Here is an 8,620-nt window from a genome sequence, read left to right as displayed (position 1 = left end):
GTTAAGGCCTTCCGCCACGATAAGGAACAGGAAAGGTGACAATGGGTCACCCTGTCTCAAACCTCTCTCCATTTTGAATTCTCCCGTCGATGACCCGTTCACCAATACACTTGCCATTCCAGATTCCAGACACCCTTTAATCCACTTCCTCCAAACTCCGTCAAAGTTAAGTCGATCTAGAAGCATATCCAAGAAATCCCATTGCACAGAGTCGTATGCTTTTGCGAAGTCAATCTTGAAGAAAATACGGCCCACTCTCTTCTTTTTTGCCTCAAAAATAGCTTCATTCAGGATAACCACCCCATCTAGGATGAAGCTACCCTTGACAAAAGCACTTTGATTATCGGAAATGATCGACCCCATAACCCTCTTCAATCTCTCAGCCAGGATTTTAGCCACAATTTTGAACAAGCTAGTGATAAGAGAAATTGGGCGAAAATCATCGAGCGACCCAGCCCCTTCATGCTTTGTATCTTAAATTAGGCTATTAGCAAATAGTTTGTCCTATTATTATTGTCTAAGTTTCAAGAATACTGAGCATCTTGTTTTGGATGTATTAAGATCAGCCCCAGCTTTGTATTTTCCCAAGTCTCCCACTTTAGGTTTATAATTAAATTTGATAGATCAAAGAAAAATGTGAAATAAGAAACAGAGAGCAAAACAAAATAAAAAATATAAAAAAAATTAAGAGGGAGGGGGGAGTTTTGACCGGGGTGAACGGTAAAAGAATATTTAACGGAACGGTGTCGGTGTGGTGATTTTCTTAATAATGTGAATGCCAGATACAAAATTAAATGGCTGTGACCGTTGTTTGCCGGGTTGTCGGGTAATCGAATCATATTACAGGTGAAATCTCTTGTATGGCACGTGTGACGCCTAATCTTCTGTAAATTACACTTCTACCCTCTTCCCAATTCGTCCAAGATATTTTTATCACGATTTTATAACGTTTAGCATTCGCTGTTAACATAAGGGAAAAAAAATTAAATAAATGATTTATTTATATGATATGGATGAATTTTTTTTTAATTTGGGGAGGAGTTGAGGAAGGGGAGCAGCAGTGGGGTTTGAACCTAGGACCTCACTATTCACACACAGGAGATCGCACCGCTTGATGTCCCCTTGGGAACATGATATGGATGAATTAAGAACACAAAATGAGCAAGAGCGCTTCTCAAAGCAATACTTAATATAAGGATTTTTTTTTTTGATCAGTAAAGTAAAAATTTTATTAAAAGAAAAGGGATCAAGGCATCAGGAATGCCAATCAAAACAACAAAACAAGTTTGAAATCTTTGGAACACCAAGAAGTAAAAGTAATTCCTAACTCCACGATTTTGTACGCCTCGTTCCAACTCCAAAGTCTCCCCTTAATCTGTAAAACAAGTCTATCAATATCCCAAGCCTTGTCCCGAAAACGACTACCATTCCTGCTTTCCCAGAGCAACCACACTGTTCCCACCCACAAAGCTTTAAGCAGTCTTCTTTCTCTCTTCTTTTTTCCAGCCGCAATGAAAGAAATGAAGTGTTGAAAAATACCTCTCGGATTTGCCGTTTTGATGTCAAGCCATTGAAAGATCTGGTCCCACACCGCCGCTGCTTTCGGACAAAAGAGGAACAGGTGTTCCGTCGTTTCCTCACTAGAAACACAGGCATTGCACCATCTCTCCTCCACGCTGATCTGGACATTTCTTCTACTCAGATTATCACATGTTGCCAATCTGTTTCTAAGACATCTCCATGCCGTCACCTTGGCTTTATTTGGTGTTGGGGCCTTCCAAACCTTTGCCATCTCCAAAGGTAAAACTTGTTGCTCCTCTCTTATTTTTGCCACAATTTCATATGCCGACTTGATTGTGAAGCATCCATCTGGTGTCGCCTTCCAGTTCCATCCGTCTATTACATCAACACAAGGAACAAAATCAGCTATAACCAACTGGAGATCCTCCGCAAACCCTTTCTCCCTCTCCCTTAACTCCCTCCTCCACTCCACCCTCCACACCCACGACCCTCCCTCCCAAAATCCGCTTTCACCAACCAGCCTTTTCTTGTTCAGGCTCAAATTATATAATCTCGGAAACACAAACTTAAGGGGTTTGTCAACCGCCCACACATCCTCCCAAAAGCTGGTATCAAGCCCATCCCCAATTCTTCGCCTCAAATTATTGATGAACCACCGATCTCTCCTTCCTCCTTCCTTATCCACAATTTTCTGCCACCACCCTTTCTGTCCACCTCTTCCCGCCACCGAACATTCACCCCCTTCCCCCCACACTAGCCCCCCATAAATCGATTTGATCACCCTTACCCACAGAGCTTTCCCCTCCCCTAAAAATCTCCAGAGCCACTTACTTAACAGGACCTGATTAAACCAATCTATATTCCGAAACCCCAGACCTCCTGAATCCTTGTTTAGGCACAAGGCATTCCACTTGAACCAAGTGATACCCCCCGTCTGTGTGCCTCCTCCCCACAAAAATTTGGAGAACAGTGAATTAAGTTCCTTAATCACCGCTTTAGGTATGAAAGCGAGGGATAATTGATATACCGGAATGGATTGCAACACCGACTTGACTAGAGTAATTCGCCCTGCCAACGAAAGGTGTCTCTTCTTCCAGCTTGCCACTTTGTTTGAAACTTTTTCAATCAAAAACTTCCAATCTCCAACACCATTGCTGCGCCCCCCCCACTTTAGTACCCAAGTAGTTGCACGGAAAGGAACCGATCTTGCACATGAGGAGCGATGCCCATCTCCTCTCAACTGCGTCATCCACTCCCACTGTCAGAAGACAACTTTTGTCGAAATTTACAGCTAAACCCGAGGCGAACTGAAAGAGAATCAGGAGTTTTTTTTACGCTCTCCATATTCCTGTCATCTGCCTCCAACAAGAAGATAGTATCGTCCGCGTACTGTAGATGTGAAATGGGCACTTTATCCTTGCCAATCTTCGCCGGGACCAGGAACTGCCTCTCCGTTGCTCTTTCAATGAACTCGTTGAGGCCTTCCGCCACGATAAGGAACAGGAAAGGTGACAACGGGTCACCCTGTCTCAAACCTCTCTCCATTTTGAATTCTCCCGTCGATGACCCGTTCACCAATACACTTGCCATTCCAGATTCCAGACACCCTTTAATCCACTTCCTCCAAACTCCGTCAAAGTTAAGTCGATCGAGAAGCATATCCAAGAAATCCCATTGCACAGAGTCGTATGCTTTTGCGAAGTCAATCTTGAAGAAAATACGGCCCACTCTCTTCTTTTTTGCCTCAAAAATAGCTTCATTCAGGATAACCACCCCATCTAGGATGAAGCGACCCTTGACAAAAGCACTTTGATTATCGGAAATGATCGACCCCATAACCCTCTTCAATCTCTCAGCCAGGATTTTAGCCACAATTTTGAACAAGCTAGTGATAAGAGAAATTGGGCGAAAATCATCGAGCGACCCAGCCCCTTCTTTCTTCGGAATCAAAACAATAAAAGAGGCGTTACCACCTTTCGGTATTTTGCCGCTTTCATGAAATTCCTTCAAAACCTGGAGTAAGTCCTCTTTAACCACGTGCCACGCCGCTCTCCAGAATGTGAAGTTAAATCCATCGGGTCCCGGACTCTTGTCTCCACTACAGCTCCAAACTGCTTCTTTAATCTCGTCCAGATCAAAATCCCTGATCAGCCACTGCCTCTCGTCATTTGAAATTTTCCTCCTCATGAAGTCCAGGGGGAAATCGGGCATCAGTCGTTCTTTCCTTTTGAAAAAAGCTTCAAAATGATTCCTCACTCTTGCTTTAACCTCTTCCGGTTTAGATATCCACGAGTTATAAAAGAGCATTCCGCCAATCTCGTTTTTAACACGTCTCCCACGAATTGCCCTATGGAAAAAACCCGAATTAGTGTCTCCCTCTTTGAGCCATTTGATTTTGGCTTTCTGTTGCAGCATCATCTGTTTATTCTTCAGTTGAAGGGAGAGCAGGGCTTGAATCTCATTTCTCCTAATCACCTCTGATTCTTCAAGACCTCTCTGTTCATCCACCTTATCCTTCTCTTGAAGTTCCTTCTGAAGTTCTTTAATTTTGTGATCAATGTCACCGAACGATGTCCGATTCCACACCTTCAAGGCCTCTTTGAGTTTTTTCAGTTTCTCCTTAACCTCAAAAAAGCTCCATCCCCCCACCTTAGTCCCTGTCCAAACCTGCTTGACCATCTCCTCGAACTCCGAATGATTCACCCATGCATTGAGGAACCGAAAAGGTCTTGGTCCCCAATCCTCCGATCTTGTAGTGAGAATAATCGGACAGTGATCCGAAATTGAACGTTGAAGTCCTCGTGCCGACGTCCGTTCCCAAGCAGCCAGCCAATTCTCATTAACGAGGAAGCGATCAATCTTACTCTTGCACTTTCCATTTGGTTTGTGCCAAGTAAACTTCCGGCCTTGAGTTTTAATTTCCTCCAAATCATTCTCCTGGATAAATTCTTCAAAACTTCTTGCATCAGCCGCGCCAAACGTCTCCCCACTGCCCACACGTTCATCCCTCCTCCTAACTGAGTTAAAGTCGCCCAAGATACAGACACTCCTATCCGTATTTTGTTCCACAATTGAGCTTAAGACATCCCACAAGATCCGCTTATCCCCTGTGTCTACTGGTGCGTACACGTTGATGATGCAACATAAAATATCACCCTCCTTGTACCTACCATTCACCACCACCGCCCCCGGTAAATCCCACGTACTAGAAGCTTCGAAAACCTCCCTATTCCACAAGCTTACAATTCCTCCTGCCCTTCCCTCCGAATTCCTAATCGCTCTGTCTGTATAATTAGACCCCCACCAAGATTTACAGAACAAATCCCTGAACACCTCCATCTTTGTCTCCTGCAAGCAACAAAAATCGATCTTCTGCCCTTTCACCAAATCAGTAACATCTCTCTGCTTCGCAACACTCCCCAAGCCCCGAATGTTATAAGATAACAAATTCATTAAACATTCCTCAAAATACTCCTAGCATTTACGCAAGAAAGAAAATTACCTTGCGCCTCAATCTGTCGAGCAACATCTTCGTCTGGAATTTGACTTGAAAGCCCGATCTTCTTTCCAAAATCCCAGATCTGCTGACCTGAAATTTGCTCCCCAACTGTCGTCTCCTGCCCTTCTTCGTTCTCCCCCTCTCTTTCCTGCTCTGCCGCTTCCTCCCCCCTTCCATCAATTGGCTCTAAATCTGAAATGAAGTGTTCCCATTTCTCTTTCTCCCTGGCTCTATTCTTTTTCTTTTCTCTCCCTTTTTTTCCTTTTGAATTTTGTTCATCAAACCTTTTGCTTTGCTTTGAATACCTTTTGCTTTGCTTTGAACGACTTTCTTCCTCAGAGCTTAATATCTGAAGCTCGTTGACTTCAATCCTTTGCCCTTCCTCATTCCACGCCTTGTCCTCCACCACATTTTTGGCACCTTGACAATCACTGTACACGACTGAATCGGCTTCTTCCCTTTCCGGAATAGCGCTTCTATTCTCTCCTTGCGCTTGGGTCGACATTAAAGTATGACCTCCCTCATAAACGCTTCTTCCTGGCCCATCAACAGAATCACCAGTAAAGCCACCAGTTGGACTTTTTTCCTGTACATTCTGAAAGTCGGTCCAATTCTGTTCCTCCAAAATCTGATTTGGACTTTGAAAAGCGTGGCAGTCCATCTGCCCATCCTTAACGAATGGCTGAGTCTCACCTTCGACCTCAACCAAATTCAAAAGCATTTTCGATCCTCCCTTCACCGCCCCCTCATAATTAGTTTCCTCAACAAACGTGTCTTCAACGGTTTGGATCAAAGGAGACGAAACGATGATTTCTTGGAGAACCGAAACATCACCATCCCTTTCACCGCTCTCGTTCCGATCTCCGAAGGTTGCAGATGCCGGATCCATGGAGTCCTCCCCGCTCGTCCATCCCGAATCCGACCCCGAATCCTCGAGCTCCGACTCTCCGATCATGGAAGTGAAAGGATTCTCGTGAATTTCCTCAATGCGGAACGTGAACCTTGCTCCATTAATACAACACTCCGTCACTTGATCAATGGATCTAAGGCCCGTGGATATTTGAATCAAAGCAACATCCAATTTTTCTTTTTCTTTCGTCTTCTCATGCATCTTCAACACCCGACCGAACTTTGCAGTTGCCAACTCAAAGAAACGAGGATTCCATGCATGTAGTGGAATCCCTGCCCACCTCGTCCACACCACTCGTTGTTGGAACACATCCACAACGTTCCATTTCCTCTTCCATTGAAACCAGAACTCACTCCATTCATCCATCTCCGTTAAAACTTTTTCTGTTGGCGCGTCGCAGACACTACGAATCAACACCAAATTTCCTCCCATCGTCGTCACTTTCAGTTTGCCAGCACTTTCACTATTGATTTCCTCATTAATCTCTTCCCACAAGAACTCATCTTTGATGAAACCCGTGAAAGCTCCATCTAGCCATCGTGTTTCCTCATCCGAAGTTTTAAACTGAAGCAAATCTGAAAGTCCTGACTCTCCTTCTTTGGATCCAGTGAGTACCTCCTTAAAAGAAACCCCCATCATCCTTTTTGCGGCATGCACGAGCTTTGGCTTTTCCGGCTTTCTACCTGCGTCAGATTCTATTCCCTTCCCTTTACTTCCTTGGACCTTCACTTCTCTCTCGAATCTCGGTTTGAACACCCTAATTTTATAGCTCCCAATCCACAACTTATTCAACTGCACTAGCAAACCGTCCCTATCTTCCACATCTTCGAAGCGAACAAAACCGAAAGGTTTCCCTTTTTTGTCTCTCTTTCTTGGACAAAAGATGTCTGTCGGTTCTCGCACGGAACCGAACTTTCTGCTCAAAAAATCGAAGCTACATTCTTCTGGAATGTTGTTGAAAAAGAATGTAACTCTTTTTGCTTCATTCTCGTCTCTTTCTTTCCAATGTTTCGAAAACCTTTGAGTCTTTTGGTTTAACTGCTTCTTCACCATCCCATCTTCTCCGGTCCTCACCACCCCTCGTCTCCTCACCTCTCTCCATACCTCATCTCCCATCTCTTAAATTGGAACTATTCTGCCATTATCATTTACCAACAATCTGTCATCACCCTTCACTCAACTCCAACAACAACCAATCAGTTGAACACAATCGAGGTAATTTGCTATCTCGAGCACTCAATTCAGTTCGCATCCATATTTAGCAAGATCTGGGATGGAGGTGAAACTCACTCACTCGATTGGGAGGCGGCAGATCTGTTGCTGAGCACTGAACGGCGTCTGAACGGCGGCTGGCGGTGCGCACGAAGGTCGGCGGCTGAGCTCTGGCGATGCGTGCGAAGGTTGGCTGCTGGGCTTTGGCTGTGGTCAGCGGCTGGGCTCTGGCTGTCTGAATCGACGAAAGCTTGAGAGTTGAGAGGAGACAACACTCTCAGATCTGTTATGGGAAGCGGCAGATCTGGGACGGCGGCTGAGCTCTGAACGGCGTCTGAACGGCGGCTGGCGGTGCGCACGAAGGTCGGCGGCTGAGCTCTGTAACCTGACGGATCTCGGAAGAGGCGTGACTAGAGAAGAGACCGAAGGCAGTGCTGCTGCTGCACGGTCGGACTTCGGAGGCTCAGAGGTCGGCTGCACGGTCGGACTTCGGAGGCTCAGAGGTCGGAGCTGCGGCTTCTGGAGACTGGAGCTGCGGGGCCGGACTTCGGAGGCTCGGAGCTGTCCCAAGTATGCATATCCTATCTCATTTCCTTTTTTGGGCAATTCTTATTAATTACGATAGATCTGAACGACTGTCCTTGGCTTCTAAGTTTGTTTGGCTATAATACTTAATATAAGGATAAATAAACATAAGGCATGCTTGCTTTTTATCCTCAAAATTAAGGGATGATATAATGATTTACAAATTTATCATTTAAAGAGGAAATTATATTTTTTATATCTTGTTTAATAATAATTTATTCACTTATCATAAGGTGGTATAAAATTATATCACCCCTTAAACACTGATAGAGCCACATGAGAGCAAGGGGGTGCAGTTGCACCCCAAAAAAATAATTTATTTATAATAGTATTAATATTAATATAAAAATTATTTTATATTTATTATTTGCACCTCCTTCTAAAAGGATTAATATTTAAGTCCGCCCTATAAAAATTCCTAAACTATAATCTAAAAGCAAGTTCATTAAAAATAAATCAGAAATAAAAAAATAAACACAATTTCTTGTACAAAAACTTTCAACAAAAATGGAGTAGAGAACCTTTAGAGCACCTCCAATGGTGGTGTCTTAGAGGGGTGTCTTAGGAGTGGGCCCCACCTAAGACACACCCCTCTCCAATGCATTGTGTCTTAAAGGGTGTCTTAGATCTTCATTTCCACAAAATTCATATTTCTACACTTTTATTTTTAAATTCTCAATTTCATTAAAAATAAAATTAAACATTACAATAATTAAAATAAAATTAAAAACATAATTAAATAATGAATTTCGAGATTTTTTTGAATTTAAATAATGAATTTCGATTTTTTTTAATTGGAGGATGCGCCATATATAATCGTCGTTCGCCCCGTTGCATAGCCAAGACACGGCCTCGCATCCCGCCGCGTCTCCAGTGCGGCGGCCAAGTCTTCA

The sequence above is a fragment of the Salvia miltiorrhiza genome, unplaced genomic scaffold (genome assembly GCF_028751815.1).
Source record: "Salvia miltiorrhiza cultivar Shanhuang (shh) unplaced genomic scaffold, IMPLAD_Smil_shh original_scaffold_269, whole genome shotgun sequence".
NCBI lineage: Eukaryota > Viridiplantae > Streptophyta > Magnoliopsida > Lamiales > Lamiaceae > Salvia > Salvia miltiorrhiza.
This window is presented reverse-complemented; position numbering follows the sequence as displayed.